Below are 19,453 nucleotides of genomic sequence, written 5' to 3' on the forward strand. Positions count from 1 at the left end.
TTTTCCATTGCTGGCACTCACACTTGATTTATTGAATGTAGTCCCGAATCTGTGCACCAATTTACAATCTGAGCTCTCGGTCAGATAAAATAATAATAAAATAATAATAATAATAATAATAATACAAATATTAATAATAAGGGAAATACTACACTGGAGCATATTTTACATTTACATTGTAGTCTATGTGTCTTTTTGAATACACAAGTGTGTGTGTGTGTGTGTGTGTGTGTGTGTGTGTGTGTGTGTGTGTTAGGTCAAGCAGGGTTTTTTTTAACGTGAAACACAAAATGGTATCTTGAACAAGCACAGCAACTTCTATATTAATCGTTCAGTCTTCAAGGCATATTGCGTTACCCTTTGCATTTTCTTTCTTCCTTTGAAAATGAGACGGTATTTCAACTTGACTTGTGGAATTCTGCCCTTCATGTGCCTACTAAATTTCATTCCGATATCTCAGTATTCAACAGAGCATTACAAAAGGAGTGACAAATAAACAGACGTACACACCCAGAGACAGAATGGCAAGTGAGTGTGTTAAACCAAAAGCATTACTTCTCTCGCCAAATATTTCATAAGCATGATTAGATATAAACTGTGGGTGATTATGATCAATGATTTGTTTACATTGGTGTTAATATGTGGACCACCCTTCCTTAGTTAGAGCTATGATCGTCTGAAGCCCCTTTCTTGGAGCTTGTTGAAACTGCAGTGTGGCAACACTCACAAGTGCACTCTTGATTCGGATTGTCTTCTCAGCTGACTTGGAAGATAAGCCTACCCTCTGTTTATACAGTGGTGGGCCAAAAAGGATGTCCCCTGGCATGGTTGGCACAATCTCCTTCCCTTTCCCCATTGGTTGGATTTTTGCTTCTACCATGACCATAAAGTGTCCTTATAACATTATATATTTTGACTTCCAAAGAAGATTGCACCTCTTCATGGATAAATGCCGCAGAGAAATTCTGTAGTTGCACAAAAACTGAAAAGGTGCTTCCAGGTGCTAAAAACAGGATTCCCTTGGTGTACAGTAGCATTGTAGAAAACCTTCCAAACTCTCCCCATCACAGTTTCTTAGAGTATTTTCGGTTCTTTCCTAACACGCACCCCTGCCCCCAGCTGGAGTAGCACTGATGCAACAGCGACCACTGTTCTTCTGATGAAGTGTGCATGCACACGAAAGCTCATACCAAAATAAATACTTAGTTGGTCTTTAAGGTGCTACTGAAGGAATTTTTTTACACTGTTCTTCTGTTGTCGGTTTCTGGACTTTGTTACACTGCTAGATATATGCAGTTTTCAGATCACGTATTTTTCCCTTTTTAAAAAAAGTTACCACCAGAACATAAGCCCATTGATTAAATCACAGCAGAAAGGGGAATGTTGATGTGACCACATGACCATGCGTCAGGATCTCCTTTTGTACTGTGATTTAATCAGTGCACACATGTACACCATGTTTCAACAGTTACCTCTTCTTCAAGCACAAAGGCTCTGAATGTTCTGTGGTTTCTCAGAATTCTGGTTCTCAAAAGATTTGGGGCCATTAGCATTTCTCCTCTTGAGAACTGAAACTGTTGAGAGCTGGTCTATACAGTATGATGAATGAGCTGGTAGTCTTAGGTGATGTAATCTTTTCCACTTCAGAATGCAAGGCATGTGTGCACGATGGTCATATTGTTGAATGCTCCTCCACATAGATGGATGGATGATAGATAGATAGATAACTTTCTTACATGCAATAAACCAGCACATCAGAGAGGGATTCTCCTACACCTTTCTTCCTAATGTGTGGGTGCTGCTGCTGGTTTACTGGATGCAGAGGGGTTTTGAGTGGTTTGTATTCTTGTTACGCAAAGGCACCAAAGCTAAAAGGCAGAAATCCCCATGATCAGGAACAGGGGCTGCTACACAAAACAGCAACCCCACATTGAGTTTGTTGCTCTTCTGCCATAAATTGACATGAGGCAAGTTGATCTTGTCATATGGAGGGAGTGGGGGACAATCAATATCAGCGTTGCCACCCAAAATGACTTTGTATAATGCCTAGTTCATCCCTAAATAGTAGTTTTGTCTAATAGCCAGGTTATACCCAGAGAGGCACCACTATTTAAAAAACAAAACAAACAAACCTGGCTTGAGTAATCATGATTCTTACCTTGTCAGGGAATGGAATCTAGAACTTCCCCAGCAGAATGGGGAGGTACTTTTTTAAAAAATGCAGATTTCTTTTTAGCTCTGATGTTCCTATTTCACTTGCAGAGCCCATAAAACTGCATTAAAAATCAAACATACAGTGGTGCCTCGCAAGATGAATTTAATTTGTTCCACAAGTCAATTCGTTTTGCGAAAAATTCATCCTGCGAATCGCGGTTTCCCATAGGAATGCATTGAAATTTCTTTTTTTGCCCATAGGAACGCATTAATTAAATTTCTATGCATTCCTATGGGAAACCGCGATTTGCAAGACGAATTTTTCACAAAATGAATTCGTCTTGCGAGTCACCATCAGATTGCAAGACACATTCGTCATGTGAATAATTAGTCTTGCAGGGCATTCGTCTTGTGCGGTACCACTGTACGTTGTTTCCAAAATACCGATGTTTTCATATTTTCAAAATTCAGTCAAAACAAGCACAATCGTAATATCCAGTTTCTAAATAAGGTTGTGAAACTTATTGTTACTGTTATTTATATAGCATTCTCGGTGTATATAAACAAAACTAGTTGTAACTTGCAAGTAAACTCCAGTATTAAATGAAAATATACCACCCTACAAGCCAAGAGGGTATTCACAAGAAAACAGGTGCTGTTCTTAGATACAATTGAAGTCTGCGCTTCTCCTTGAATGACCAAGACTGCTATTTTTATTTCATTTGCAAGCCTCTGTTGCAGCCTGTTACTATTTAGTACTTTTCAGGCCATGTTCACGAGGTGTTTCCCTTACTTTCCTGGAGCTTCCTTTCAATATCACCGACTATGCTGCCTGCTGTGAAGGTTACTGTGACTGCCACCAGCAGTCTGCTGCATCGGGCAAGGTGTTTTTTTTTGTTTTTTCAACTTTGCTGCTTTCCCATCTTTGCAAAGTTCAGACAGTGTGCAAATGGCATTTTCAACTTCTGACTTTGCCAGTGGACTTGTGCTTGCTGAAGTGGCAAAATTCTGTCTGGGTTACGTCCCTCCAGACTGGAGGCAGGTGCTCACATTATTGAATGCTCTCTGACAGTGAAAAGTTTCCTGTGGATAATGAACATGGTGGGGAGGGGGGAAGGCGAGAGTGGGACCTTTCTTCTTGACATCCTTGATTTCTATCTGCAGGGGTTTTTCTTCTCCTTTTGCTGTGAAGGAGCTTTCAATCGGGGTGCTTCCAGGTGGGGTGTTAACTCTGGAATTGCGATGCTTCGTTCATTTGCTTTTTTTTTGTTTAAAATGATTTTTATTCAAATTTTAAAAGATACAAGGGAATTACACAGCATAAAGCAAAGAAAAAATATACTCTCTAAGGGAGCAAGGGGAAAAAACAAAAAAGGAAAAGGAAAAAAGCAAACCCTCAATACAAAAAAGACAAGGAAAAAGGGAGCATTTTAAATCCCACCCATATTGTGCTTACCTGATGGAGGGGCCTTCGTTCTCCTCTCCCATTTGCCCTCTCCCAGTGACATATGTGGTGGGATAGCTTCCTAATCACGCTGTTCTTCGCATTCTGTCTAATAATATCATAGCTGCAGGAAGCTGATTGGAGGATGGGGAGAAAGTTTTAGATTAAGGCCATTAAATCCTATCCAGCACTTCTCTGTTCTCCTCCTCCTTTCTCTGCCCCTCAGGCTGCCTTCTGTGCAGTTTTCGATGGTGAGAGAGGGTGGGAGGGCATTCATTGCAGAAGCACACGATGAGACAGATCCGTAGCGAAGAGAAAGAGAAAATGTTTGTGTTACATTTTGAAAAATCAGAAGAAGAAAAACTTGGAAGGAAGGAAATCAGACCAATGGCCATAAAACACTTTCAGACAACCTGTTTATTGAGCATTCATTTATGGGGAGTTTATATGGCATCAGCTGCTTTTTTGAGCACCCTTTCTGTTTGTTTTTCATTTGACACTACATCAAGCAATTGTTATCTCACACGTCCCAGTGCATTTCCATGTCACTTTTCGTTTACAAAACATCTGGGTCATTACTATTTTTTAGAAAACTGGCTTCTTGTGTAAGAGCACCAAATTCACTTCAGTTACACAACCTGAGTTTGCCACCTGTAAAATAGCAACAGTCTGACAGTGCCCCTAGCCACTGTCCAGGTAGCACATTCCTTTACTGTGTCTGCGCAAATTCCCACATTGACTCTGTTTCTAATCGCCTCAGCGGACACTGGCACTCAAAATGAATATTTTCTTCTGAGTTTATTTCTATCAGCACCACCGGGATGTCTGGACACCCCCCCCCCGCCCTGCCAAAAAATTCAAGACGACTTGTCAAAACTCATTTTGCTTTCCTTGAAATTCATCAGAAGATTCACCCTGAAGAAGAATGTCCAAATTCACTTTGAATTTCCCTATAGCGAAAATCCCTTCTGGCAGCCTGAGGATATGTGGACCCTCCATCCCATCATGCTGCAGGAAATTTATCAAGCACTTTTCGGTTTCACCTAAGATTTCTCAGACGTTTTTGGCTGGGCAAAAAAGACTCCAGATTTGTTTCGCATGTTGCTTTCGGCAAAACCGGGTGATAACCTGGGGACGTGTGAAACCCTTTGGTTTCCCTCAGAATTCCCTTAATATTTTATCCAAGGAGGAGCTCCCACATTTGCTCTCAAATTTCGCTTTCAGTGAATTTCAGGAAAATGTCGGCGGCAGCCACTCTAACCACCACTTGTGCTTGTGCCGGCTGCCGGCTCTTGCAACCAGTTGTTAGAAGGGAATCAGTCTTGGATTTCCACTTAAGTATATGTTAAGAATCCAACTGGTCAATCGGGATTCCTATTCCCCCAAACACAGATTAGTAGAACCCCAATCATAGGCAACAGAGGACTGCTAGTTGGTGTGGCAAATCAAACCTCAAACTGTACCCCCACCCATATTCCCACCCCCTTTTCTCTCAGCTTCCCACTCCCTCCCTCTAGCTGTGCTTCTCATTCTGCCATTCTCCCCTGCCCCCTTCCTTTCCCCATTGGTCCACAGGTGCCACCCCCTTCCTCCCCATCACAGCATCTCCTTTTGTTATGGTTCCACCCTCTTTCCGTCCAACCCACATTGTTCCTCCCCTCCTCCTGATTGACAGGCACACAGTAGACGAGGAGTAGGAGGAGGAGTAAAGGAATGTGGGTCATTGTCTCTGGGTATAGGCATGAGCTGTGCCCAGCTGAACTGTACTGGCAGCCTGACACCATGCCAAGCAACGAAGAAGCGGGCAGGGAGAGACCCAGACAGACCAGAAGGGAAGCTCTAGCCAGCCTTGACTTAATGGGAAGAGGCAGCTCTCAATGCCCCCTGAGGAAATGCAGCTCCAGCCTCATCTTTGCAAGGGCTCAGCTTGTACTTCTGCCTAGCTTTGTGCTTTTTCCAGTGGTCAGTGCTAGAGCGAGGCATCTGTTTTGCTATACTAAGAGCTCAAAAACATGTCTTGATGGATCAGACCCAGGTCCATCTTGTCCACCTTTCTGTTTCCAGCAAGAGACGTCCCGACGGATTTGGAAGTTCACAAGCTGGCCAAGAAGGAAATGGCCCTCCCCTGTGCCCCCACCCTGACTACTGGATATTTTGCTTAGCAACCTCAGAGATTCCAGCTGGCATTGCCCACAAACCTTCATGCATTTCCTTGTTACCATATAAGGCAAGCATGGGACACTTTTGGCCTTCCAGCTGTCACTGAACTACAACTCCCACCAGCCCCAGCAAGCATGGCCAATAGCCAGGGGTGATGGAGTTGTAGTTCAGCAACATCCGGAGGGCCGAAGATTTCCCACACCTGGCATAGGGGCTAGTAACTTGCATTTTTTTAAAAAAAAGAAACAACAGATTCCTTGCATGTCCCAAATGAAAATGGCACACAGTGATTCTGGGCTGAGAGAAGGGAGACCTTCAGTTATGGGCAAACACCGAGGATGTCGCAGTGACTTCCTTTGTGGCATGTGCTTGACATGCGGCTGGAATAAGTGAGGCCTCTGTCTGAAGCAGCTTGATGGAGTGCAGGGCAGAAGGGGGCCTTTGCAACACATAGAGATTAAGCTCTTTAGGACTTTAAATTATGCCCAGAAAGCTGTAGGGAGCCAGTGTATCACCACGTAGAGATTGCATTTTTAAACACAGGGTTTGAGTGTCCCCGTGCCAGCAATTTTCAGCGTGCGTGCAATATTTAGGTGTCAGCTCCCTCTTTCTTTTCCGCCCTCTGGTGTTGTCCCTTAAATGTTTAGGCGCAAAGGGTTGGTTATGTGAGGTAAGGGGTACTTTCAGGGTAGCTGTACTTCTTTCCTTTTGGTCCACGGCCTCTGTGGACATGCTGAGACCTTCTGCCTCCAGTGCTGTCAATCTGGCCCTCTTTGACCGAGGTGGGAGATGAAAAACGCAAGTTGCTCGAAATTTTAGGTCACGGTGATTTTTCTCCAATTATCTTTTCATTAGGAAGGTGGAAGAGGCTTGAACATCTGTGAAACACATTTAATCTCTGCAAATCGGCTTTACATGCACTATGATTTTATTTTGCTATTTTGCTTCTTGTCTAGCTAGCAGGAGCAACAGGAATATGGGTTTCCACCCAATGGATTTCTCTCTTTGGGGGGGGGGGGCGGTAAATGCAGCTGGGAGAAATCCCTGGAGAATCCTGGTTATTTCAGATCTGTTTGACAACAGAAAAATCAGTGTTTTCATGGACTGCTGGCTGTACCAGGGTTTTGGGGTACATGAGGTGGTGGTATCCTCCGAGGCTGGGTTTGGTGTTTTCACCAAATGCCCTTGGTGTTTTCACCAAATGCCACAGTCACACCAGATGCCCTGCCTGGGGCATGCATGGCAGCTTCCTAACATCCCTGGGAGTGCTATGTCCCACTTGATGTGCCTATTCAAAGACTTAGGGTGATGTGGAGGGCTGGTGGAAAATGTTGATACCAAGCTATGGCGGATGCCTCAGACCATATGGGGTAGCAGTCTGGCTTGGCTGAGGTATTCTTCTGGCCACGCAAATTCCCCATTCTTGGCATCCATTTTCACCCCATTCGTTTTGTGGGCCTGCTCCAGAAAACCCAGTACTAGATTTGTCCCACAAGTCAGCATTTTCTGCCTCACGCTCCTGTATTCTTAAATGTTACCCTACAGCTTTCCTTTGAAGCTCTGCATTAGGGAATATTTTTCTTTGGGAGAGAAACAGACGAGAATTACAAAGTCCCAATTAACTGAGAGGGAGGATTCTTCCATGATGAGTTGAGGAACTGCTGCATATACTGAGTTTTATTGAAAGCAACAGTAAATTAGTAATTTAGTGGAACAGCTTCCACAATGGAACGTCCTCTCTCCCTCCTCTTTGCTGTGCCCCAAAGGGGTGAGGGGACACCCAGAGAAATTGAGGAGGGCACAGAGGAAGGCAAGGGAGATGAAATTACATTGTGCTAGCAGAAGTCAATCCGCTCACGCAATGACTTTGTTAGATAATACAACCCATAGTTAGCCAAAGGTAACTCTGAACCGCTTCCCCTGAAACAACCTTAAGTGATGGGCAGTAAGAAAAAAATTATATACATACAAACAGATGTATACAAGTTTGTGCTGAGGCATGGACTTGCAGACACACAGAGAGAAAATCCTTGTGCCATTTTCCAAATGCTATACATATATTTTCCTTGGCCGTCACTCAATTAAAAACCTTAACTGATTAATTGTATGTTTTAAATCAATTAGATCTGCATAAAGGTTAATTTTTTTAAAAAAAAAACCACTGAAAAAAAGAGCATACTGCTTTCATTTTTTGTTGATCTGTCGTTGAAGATGCCAGCTTATCACACAGGGCCCCCCCTCTTGATAGCGAATGTGGAGCAGACAACTATCAGAGGGTGTCAGTTGTGTATATATTCCTAGCAGGCTTTGTATTAAAGGCTTTATGTAGACTTTTATTAAAAACAAATGAACTGGGAGCAAGTTTTTTTATTTATCAAAAGGGTCTTAATTAACCTAGTTAATTTATTGCCTAAGGTTTGCAGCTTGAATAATGGCTGAAGTAGCCCCCAGTCCCTAGATACACTCAGGACATGCACTCTTTCTGTTTCCTCTGGGCAAAACTAGACATCATAATCAACCCAGGGCTGCCACTGTAAACAGCAGTTCCATGTTTCCCTGGGCATCTGCTTGGTCTCACTAAGGATGCTGAATCATAGAATCATAGAGTTGGAAGAGACCACAAGGGCCATCCAGTCCAACCCCCTGCCAAGCAGGAAACACCATCAAAGCATTCCTGACATATGCCTGTCAAGCCTCTGCTTAAAGACCTCCAAAGAAGAATGATATGACCCATTGATTGACCTGATCCAGCAGGCGTGTCATATGTGCTCATTTACTTCTTTCCTCTTTTTGCAATGAGAATTACTTGTATCTTCATATAGAATCATAGACTTGTAGAGTTGGAAGGGACCTTGAGGGTCATCAAATCCAACCCCCTGAAATGCAGGAATCCCAGCTAAAGCATTCCTGACAGATGGTCTTCCAGCCTCTACTTAAAAACCTCCAAGGAAGGAGAGCCCACCACTTTCCAAGGGAGTCCATTCCACTTTCAAACAGCTTTTACCACCAGAAAGTTCCTCCTGATGTTCAATCGGAATCTCCTTCCTTGCAACTTGCAGCCACTGGTTTGGGTCCTACCTTCCCGAGAAGCAGAAAACGAGCTGGCTCCATCCATATGCTATTTACTTCTCCATCCCCTGCCCCAATCCTCCTCATTGGCTGTCAGTCACTGATGTGGGTGGAGAAGTACTTAAGTCGATTGCCAGATAAGTTGTTCTGTGCACTAGATTAGAGGAGAGGAGGGCGAACTTCAGATATAGATTAGAGGAGAGGAAGGCAAACTTCAGATAGGGCTGCCATTTTGGGAGGCATCCCTGTGTTTCTTACAACTGGGTCTTCCCTTGTTGCTATCCAGAGCCCTTCTGATTCTCCCACCTCCTCCTGCCCACTCTAAGCTGCTCCTACTCCCTCCCAAACATGACCATACTTAGAGCTAGCAGGCATATGAATTTGCCCTACTTTCCCTCATTCCCACTAGTCTTCATTAGAGGTTGAGAACTGCATCTGAAAATTGGAGGAAAGAAAACAAGCCAGGCTGGAGGGCAGAGTTACTTCTATCAGCCAAGCACATCAAGTGGGGCACATTGATGCAGGTCTTTCTCATGAGCAGTCTTTGGGCTGGCAACTTGAAAACACCGCTGCATGCACACCGGCCTTAAGTAAAGTGATATAAAACAAGCACTATTTTTCATTTATTATCAGTTTAAGCATTTGTTAGCTGCCTTCTGCCCAGTGTACTCAGGACAATGGGAAGCAAATGCAAGGTAAAGAGTTGTAAAACCTGTTTATACCAACACAGGGTGGGACCCAGGTGGCGCTGTGGTTAAACCACTGAGCCTAGGGCTTGCTGATCAGAAGGTTGGCGGTTCGAATCCCTGTGCCGGGGTGAGCTCCCGTTGCTTGGTCCCAGCTCCTGCCAACCTAGCAGTTCGAAAGCATGTCAAAATGCAAGTAGATAAATAGGAACCGCTATAGCGGGAAGGTAAACGGCGTTTCCATGTGCTGCTCTGGTTTGCCAGAAGCAGCTTTGTCATGCTGGCCACATGACCTGGAAGCTGTATGCCGGCTCCCTCGGCCAATAATGCGAGATGAGCGCGCAACCCCAGAGTCGGTCACGACTGGACCTAATGGTCAGGGGTCCTTTACCTTACCAACACAGGGTAAAGCTATTCTAATCTGGTCATTGAAAGGCTGAGGCTGTTTAAAGGTCAGCCCGAGCCTTAACTGGGAAGGGTTAGGAAACAGACCTTTGAACCCCAGGTAGAAAAGCAGGGTCCAAGGTAGTCCTAGTTATGGGCCTGGAAAAACTGGATTCTGAGACCTGCAACAACCATGCCAGTTAAGCATACTTGTGCATGTTTGCATAATTTATGTTTTCCCCCCTGTAGCTTTGGGGTGGAGTGAAAATACTGCTGAGCCCCCCATTTACCGGTAGCTTTGGCAAGTTGTTGCCCAGAGATACATACGGAAAGGCTGTATGGATTCGTTTTGCCCACTTGCCTCCAAGAGCGATGCTCAAAGCTTAAGCTTTTAAATTTGCTGATGCTACATGGGGTGAAGCAGCTGCAGCTCCCATGGCCTTTGGAGCCAAGCAGGCAGAAGGAGGCTCGGCTGCCTCCCCTATTATGTTTAAATGCAAATGATCTCCAGGTGGCAAGCCTAGATGTGAATGTCTTCGCCTGGAAGAGAGGAGGAGGCGAGTTCCTCTTCCCTTAGGAGACCCAAAGCGACAGCATCATACAGATCCCTTACCTGTGGAATGTCGGGAGGCAGGAAAGGTGGGTGGCTCTTCTAGACAAGAGAGAGTTTCTTGCATGATGTAGGCAGGCGAAGAGAAGTCTCAGGCGATGCATTGAGGATGAAAGATAGTCTGCTCATTTATTTGTCTGCAAGACTGTGGGGGGACCTGAGGGTAGAAGTTGAATTCTATACAGCAATCCTTTGTCTGGCTTGCTATGCCAGGAGCTGGGTGGGAACTGTACTCTGCCCACTTTGTAAGTCCTTGAAGTGGAATCACGGCTGCAATGAAAACAAGCCCAGGCATGCATATTAAGTTCTGGTGGATGCGGGGTGTGTGTGTGTGTGTGTGTGTAGATTTTTGTCCACAGAGGCGATTACTCTCCTGCAAATGTCACATGAGGTAGCGTATGGAGAGCAGAGATGTGCTTTCATCTCATGCACCGTTCTTCATCTGTTGAGGAGTGCCTAGAGGGAAAGGCAGCTGCTCTTTCCTTGCCATGTTGCATTATCACATGCAACATCATTGCCGCCTCTACCACCTCCTTCCATACCATCACGGCCTGTTTTCTGAGCTTCAGGAAGGATGCACCAGCAAAATACTTATTCATCCATTCTGAGCTTACTAAAATATATCTGTATCTTTATCTTCAGATATAAGTTGCCTCTTGTGCTCTCATCAGTTTAAGACCATGTTTCCCAAACTTGGGTCTCCAGATGTTTTTCAGACTACAATTCCCATCATCCCTGGCCACTGATCTTGCTAGCTAGGGATGATGGGGGTTGTAGTCCAAAAACAGCTGGAGACCCAAGTTTGGGCAATACTGGTTTTTAGGGCTTGCAACTACCTAGAACCTTACCAGGAAGTATTGGCATAGGTGACAAAAGGTTTTCTTCTTCTTCATGGTTGTCAAATCAATGTAGAATCAAGCCTAAATATTATTTAAATCAGGGATGGCCAATTGGCAATCTACACACAATTTTATCTGGTGCCTCACATTCCTATCAAAAGTGTTCTCAGGTCGCAATAAATAGAGATCTCACATTTTAATGTTACATCTCACTTTTGGAATATGCTTATAATATGCAAATACACATTTGTGGGTTTTTTTTGGGGGGGGTGCAGGTCACCCCTTCATAAATAGGGTCGGGGTCTGAAACCCATATATTGCAGGTATGCATGTGTGGGAGAGAGATCTGATTTGGGCTACATTCTGACAGCACTTTCCGGTTTTCTGTTTTCTTTGCCAAATCTTTCCGGTTTTCTTGATGTTCCCTTACCTGATAATTTTTTTTGTATGTGATCTTCCACATGGTATAAAAGTCACTTCTGGAAGTCTAGTGGAACTTTAGTGTTCATGCCCGGTTTAGTTGCTTTCAGAAAAAAAATCTGTTTGCAACCCTGTTGATCTGGAAAATAGTGGGATGTAATTTGGGGCAGTATCCTGGCATACAGTTCTCTCCCACCATTTTCATGGGTGAATCATGGGGGGACAGAAGCACACATGCACATAAAGCATGTGTGGAGAAGGGGGCAACATCTCTAATTATGTCTCCTGGGAGAGTCTACAATACATACTGTCAAATGGAGTTGTCACCCCAAAATTTCCCCTTACAGCAATCCATTTGTCATTAGTCAGTTCCAAGGCTGTCTTTGCCCCTACTCACCGAGAGTCCTGCTGGCTTCAGCAGGTGAAATGTGTGGATATAAGGACCAGGGGGGAAATAAATGGGAGAAAGTTGTGGTGAATTTAAATGTACAGGTGGAGGCTCCAGGTTGCCAAGTAACAAATGGTTCACTTAAATTTTGACCAGTAGATGGACTTGCTTCCTGAATCCAGCCAATTATATAATTCCAGTCTAGCACAAATGGGGAGAAAAAAATATGTGTGAAACAAAACTGGAATCAGCAAGAATGAATACTGAGTACTTATTTTAGCAGCCTTCCCTAACCTGGTGCTCGCTAGGTGTTTTGACCTCATCCTTGATCATTGGCCATGCAGGTTGGTGCTGGTGAGAGTTGTACTTCAAAACACCAAATTGGGGAGGCCTGATTCATAGGGTCACCTTTCCCAGCAGAGCTGCCCCTTTATGGGCAGCCCTTGCTAGAATTCTAAAGACCTCCTGACCTCCAGTAGCATAATGCTTTTATAAGAAACAATTAAAAGCAGCAAATTAGCTAGCTTCCGTGAAACTCAAAATACAGCTTGTGAGTTGGTTAGTTCTAATAAATATATTGCTCTGTTGCTGCTGCATGGCTTATTCCTGACCTCGTTCAGTATGCCGCTATTGAAATAACATTTTAAAAATTTGGATTAATATCAGCAAGTTTCATGGAGCCGCTAATGGCCCAATTAAGGAGGATTTTCACTTTAGCTGCTTCCAGTGGGCAGCCCAGTAATAAGCACCGTATTTGGATCAATTGGCTTTGGAGAGTAACTACAGATCGGCAAATTAGTCAGTTTCCAGTCTAATGCTGCTTTCAGATGTTTCCATCCTTAAGATCTTCATTGGAAGATCTGGGAAATGTGAAAAACATAACCGCACAATCCTAACCATGTCTCCTCAGAAGTTCTGTTGAATTCAGGGGTGCTTACTCTCAGGTAAATGGAGTTAGGATTGCCACCGAAATTGATCAGCATAATAAGTCCAGAAATGGAAGGCGATCCGTTCCGCGGCGCTCTTCATAAGCCGAAACCTTCGGATGTCGAAGCGTTCATTTTGCGCATGCGCAGACCGCGCGCACGGCGAAAATACCTCCGGGTTTGCCGACTTTGTAAGTCAAAACCTTCGTAAGTCGAGGCATTCAGAAGTCGAGGTACCACTGTATATGAAACTGCCATCTTAGGAGAAATTTCCAAAGAACACAGGGAGAAAAATCTGCTTCACTCCCAGATGTCCTTATAAGTTTCCAAAGTTTGAGAGCTTGTGCAAGCAAATCATGTGCCCCCTCCCCTTGAGTGATTGACACTCCCCAGAGAGGCCTAACCCCCCTGGCTGATTCTGTCCCACCTTCTAGAAATGTTTGTTGATTTTCATGTCTATGAAGGGGTAATTAAGGTTGGCCTTATTGTACTGTTTGTTTAGTCTTGGTCTACTGGATTTTAACATTCCAAGTGTTCCCCACCACCACCACCTATTTTATTAAGGCTGCAATATTGACTATGTAATCCTAGGTATGTTTACTCAGAAGCAAGTCCTTTTGTATCCTGTGGGCTTTACTCCCAAGTAAACAGGTTTAGGCTTAAGAAGCCTCACAGCTCAATCCTATTCAAAAGTGAGTCCTGTAGAATCCAATGTTCTTGCTCTTGGGTATATGGGATTAGCTTTGCAACCATAGTTGATTATTTAGATGATCAATTAAAACCATTCTGATGACTAACATGGTGTCCCTGATTAGTCCTTAGATTTGAAGGGCTGGAATTTTTTATTTTTATTTGTAAATAGTAATATTTACAGAAATTCCAGGTGGGAAGCACAGTCTTTAAAAGAGGCATTCTTGTGCGAGAGGGCGGGGATGCCTTTTCTGTGATGTGTTCTGTTGCCGTTCCCATCACCTCTGACCATAGGCCATTTATAGCTAATATTATTTTTTATTTTTGCTGATTTAATCAGTTTGTTAATTGGCCCAAACTTGTATGGTTAATCAGTGGATATTCATCTGATCAGCTGACTAGAATAGTCTTTATTCTATTGACGGTTATTTGATAGAAGCTGCTCTTAGAGTCCTACCGAGTGGTCAATGGGATACACGATTTAAAAAGAGAGCAAAGTGGTTGGAGTTTCAAATCCCTACTCGGTCATGAAAGTCATTGGGCCAGTCACTCAACCTAACCTACCTGGCAGGGCTGTTGTGAGAATAAAAAGGAAGCAGGGAGAACATGTTGTGAGAATAAAAAGGAAACCGGGAGAACTACAAGCCTGGTAGATGAAGGGAACGCTGTGGATGTAGCCTATCTTGATTTCAGCAAGGCCTTTGACAAGGTGCCCCATGATATTATTGTAAAGAAGCTGGTAAAATGTGGGCTAGACAATGCTACCATTCAGTGGATTTGTAACTGGCTGACTGACCGAACCCAAAGGGTGCTCATCAATGGCTCCTCTTCATCCTGGAGAGAAGTGACTAGTGAGGTGCCACAGGGTTCTGTCTTGGGCCCAGTCTTATTCAACATCTTCATCAATGACTTGGATGATGGGCTTGAGGGCATCCTGATCAAGTTTGCAGATGACACCAAATTGGGAGGGGTGGCTAAAACCCCAGAGGACAGGATCACACTTCAGAATGACCTTAACAGATTAGACAACTGGGCCAAAGCAAACAAGATGAATTTTAACAAGGAGAGCAGCTTGAGAGCAGTACATATGAAAATGATCTAGGAGTCTTGGTAGACCACAAACTTGACATGAGTCAACAGTGTGATGCAGCAGCTTAAAAAGCCAATGCAATTCTGGGCTGCATCAATAGGAGTATAGCATCTAGATCAAGGGAAGTAATAGTACCACTGTATTCTGCTCTGGTCAGACCTCACCTGGAGTACTGTGTCCAGTTCTGGGCACCACAGTTCAAGAAGGATACTGACAAGCTGGAACGTGTCCAGAAGAGGGCAACCAAAATGGTCAAAGGCCTGGAAACGATGCCTTATGAGGAACGGCTTAGGGAGCTGGGTATGTTTAGCCTGGAGAAGAGAAGGTTAAGGGGTGATATGATAGCCATGTTCAAATATATAAAAGGATGTCATACGGTATAGAGGATGGAGAAAGGTTGTTTTCTGCTGCTCCAGAGAAGCGGACACGGAGCAATGGATTCAAACTACAAGAAAGAAGATTCCACCTAAACATTAGGAAGAACTTCCTGACAGTAAGAGCTGTTCGGCAGTGGAATTTGCTACCAAGGAGTGTGGTGGAGTCTCCTTCTTTGGAGGTCTTTAAGCAGAGGCTTGACAGCCATATGTCAAGAATGCTTTGATGGGGTTTCCTGCTTGGCAGGGGGTTGGACTGGATGGCCCTTGTGGTCTCTTCCAACTCTATGATTCTATGAACTTCTGGAAGGCGAGGTGGGATATAAATAAAATAAAGAAGGTCATGATTCTTTGCCAAATCCTACACATCTCTCTTTTTTTCTCTCCTGCATGTGGATTTCTCTCCCCTGACCAGAGTACTGTCATGGGAGCTAAAGAGCAGAGCTGGTAAGACCAGAGGGTAGAGACTGGTGGAGTAAAGGTGTAGCCGAATTTCTCCTGGTGGGTGAAAGGATTGGCACCTGGTATGTGCCATTGGTGAGCATAGAGTGCAAAACTATTAGCAGAAGCCCCATTTAAGCCAAGCAGAAAGTGGGCTGCTCCCTTATTTCTGGCTCCTCACCTGGAGATTTTAGTTCTTCTTTTGGTGCCCTGAGAACTTCAAATCTGAAATCTTTACTAGCAGAAGAAGGCGGGAGAAGCCAACACAAGCACGAATGAACAGACTGTGTACATGGTTAAAGATATGAACCAGGAAGGCCCGATTAGGGGGGGGAGGGTGGGAAGGGAGGGGGAAAGACTGGGGAAAAGAAAAGGGGGAGGGAGGCAAACTGGAAAGATACGCAGAATGAACTGTTGTTATGTAAACCTTTATAAGAATCATATATAATAATGTTATAGCTATGTGGAATGGATTTTGATATGTAAACATTTGTCATGTAAACCTAGTAAAGTTTTAAAACTTTTTTTAAAAAAAATAATGAAATCTTTACTAGCTAGCAAAGGCTCATCCCCAAATATTACAGTACAGCAAAATACCACTCCAAACATAATTAAACTGATAAAACAGCCCATTGCATTAGCTGACATATTCTGCAACAACAGCAGTCTATGACTGTAACGCCCATTCTGCTCCAAAAAAAAAATCCTACTCATTGACAATTCAACTTAATAGTTTAATAACAGTTGAAAGTCTCCAGCTATCTGACATTCTTCACCCACCACCTTTAGTTATTCGCAATTCGCTGTTTCTTCTGGCCTAATATTGTGGCTAACACTAACTATGGCTAATTTCACAAAGCCATCCTTAGAGGACACTTCTTGGAGTTGACTCAACTGAAATTAATCATAGTTAGTGTGAGTGACAGTTTGTTGCTATAGACAATCCAAAAAATCATGGGTAACCAAAAACAAAGCAAACACTTCCAAACTTCCCCCGGCTAGAGGAGAGCCTGAGGCTTATTATAGCTTGTTCCTGCACATGCATGTCTGCTAAACCAGATGTCCTTTTGCAACGGAGAACCACATGTGTTGGTGGGAAGGAACTCATGCCAGTGGCCAAAGCCAGCTATGGGCAGAGCCAATAACACACACATGCCAGGGTGAGCAAATTTGGTTTCTCTAATATTACCATTTTGCCAATCTTAAGTTCAGTAAATTTCTAATTTACAAAGCAAAATTGTTGTTTAAAGTCGGCATGGAAAATTCATCAGTATTTTAGTGTGGAAGTCTCCTAATAAAATAAAAAGTTTGGGATGGAGTTTTGTTTAATATACACATATTCCCAAAGCAATATTCCCTAATACAATGAATTTTATATACAAGTTTCAGTAATATATGCACTTATATGCACACTTTAGAGTAGCATATGCATTTTTCTGCACATTACCTCCTAGCGGGAGAACTGCATTGCAAAATTCAGAGAAAATTGAACTTTGAAGGCTAGCTGTGCTTCACTTCCCATATTGTTTTGAAAATTGCAAATTTGATGATTACACCTTCAAATGTGAACTGAACAGACTTTTTCTCCTATCCCTAGCACACAGTCCTACACACACAGACTCCATTGAGCATGGGAGAGTCATCCCTCCATGCCCATCCCTCTCCATCATATCCATACTCTCCCCATCCTGCAAAACAGCTGCTTGAGTATCACTCTCTCCACATCCCTTCCTCCCAGATGTTTGGTGGGCTGAGAGAAGCATGATTTCCATGGGGAGGAAATGGCACTGGTGTGACTCCGATCACAATTGTGCTTCCCTTCAGGCAGAGAATTTAACTGGTGGTGGGCACCCAGTTGGGCTATGGGCTGCTCACATGTGCGCTAAGCCATGTTTTAGTGTGACATGTAAACACTGTCTCTCTCTCTCTCTCTCTCTGTCTGTCTGTCTGTCTGTCTGTGTGTGTGTAATGCTTTTCTGGAGAAAATTATACATCATTGTCCTGGGACTCTTCCTTTTCCGTGATGTGCCATCTGGGCGCATGGGAGGCAGCTGTTTGGTTGTGCTCTGTAAATTGGCATCTTAATAGTGCACAGCATTTGTGAAGCATTTCTAGCTGCTGACTCTAGAAAAATGTTTTCCTTTGCGTTCCTGTTCTTCCAGTCTTTTCTCCTTCTCCTCAATCATGTTCCCGTTATGGAAAAAAGAAAACGTATGCAGCAGTTAAGAAAAAAAAGATGAAAGCTTGATCTTTTTGCCTGAAGCAACGTTTGCAAAACTGGCTTTGTTTTTGGCAAGAGGGAAATTAACCCCATCTTAAAAGTGTGGGATATTGAAGAGCCTTGTCTTACCTTGCAAAGTTAAAACCGTTTTTCTGCCTGTAAATCACCCTGAGATTCTGAACTCCGATGCATATTCTGAATCCCCTTGAGCAAAATCAATGACAGCTTCTGACAGCACAATTAATGTACAGTGGTACCTCTACTTACAAATTTAATGCGTTCCGAACACACATTTGTAAGTCAAAAAAAATTGTAAGTCGAATCCCATAGGAATGCATTGGGAGAAAAAATTCGTAAGTCGAAGCAACCCTATCTAAAAATTCGTAAGTAGAAAAAATCCTATCTAAACTGCATCCAAGATGGCGGACGGAGCTCCATTTGTAAGTAGAAAATTCGTAAGTAGAGTTATTTGTAAGTAGAGGTACCACTGTATTTACCGCTGATATTTTTGAATTCTGGGGACTTCAGAATGTTGGTCCCATTGGTGATTTTCAGGAATGGCTAGATTTGGTTTCCTTTCACCCTAAAACATTGCATTTAGCAAAAACTAATTAAAAAAAGTTTTTAAAAAACAAAAATGCAATATCATATGGTGATGAAGGAAAATCTGCCCCACAAAATCTACGTAAGTCCTAGGCTGTGCAATCTTATAGGCACTAACCTCATCTGATCACAATCAGCGGGACTTACTTCTTGAGGAAATTGGTAGAAATTCAGCTTTAACCTTGTTCCCAGAAACTGGAAGAATGAATCCAGAAGTAAGGATTATGGACTTACCTTGGAAGGCACAACTATTAGAGGTAGGGTTGCCAGACTCAATAATAGAGGACAGGACTTCTGTGCCTTTAATTGCCCTGCTCTCTTTTGAGTCTGGAAACCTTAAAGAGAAAACCAGCAGACCCTTTGTTTAATTTCCAAGCCAAAGGGTCTGCTGGTTTTTCTTTAAGGTTTCCAGACTCAAAAGAGAGCAGGGCAATTAAAGGCACAGATGTCCTGTCCTCTATTGAGTCTGGCAACCCTAATTAGAGGGAGAATTTATTGCACATTAGAGATAAAAACCATGCATTGCATAATCTTTCCCTGCATCTTACTTATTTTAGGACTTGGTGATGTTCAATCCTACCTGTGCACAGCATATGCAAATGTGAACAGATTACAGGTGTGGTGTTGGATACTTATTGACAGAAAGGAATGGGATGCTCTCCCAGTGCAGGACAGGGTTTCCCAAACATGGGTCTCCAGCTGTTGTTGCACTATAGTTCTGATCATCCTTGACCACTGATCCTGTTAGCTAGGGATGATGAGAGTTGTAGTCCAACAACATCTGGCGATTGGGAAACCCTGGTGTGGGTTGCAACAGTGTCCCTACAAACGGAAGGACATACGCACAAGCAAGCATACAGGTAGAGACTTCTGGTGATTAGTTAAAGCTGTGTTTGCCTTATGGGCTACATTGCTGAGGAATACAGTGCACAGCCCTGTATGGAATGCTTAGAT

The 19,453-nt window shown here is 43.4% G+C and overlaps 1 protein-coding gene across 3 annotated transcripts in view; it reads left to right on the top strand.

Annotated features, from left to right (window-relative positions):
• The window catches only part of LOC118075359 (ephrin type-B receptor 5), a 149,267-nt gene that overhangs the window by 81,299 nt on the left and 48,515 nt on the right, over window positions 1–19,453 (top strand). The gene's annotated exons all lie outside the window — the stretch shown is intronic.

This window comes from Zootoca vivipara, chromosome 15 (genome assembly GCF_965207765.1).
Source record: "Zootoca vivipara chromosome 15, rZooViv2.hap1.1, whole genome shotgun sequence".
NCBI classification, from domain to species: Eukaryota; Metazoa; Chordata; class Lepidosauria; order Squamata; family Lacertidae; genus Zootoca; species Zootoca vivipara.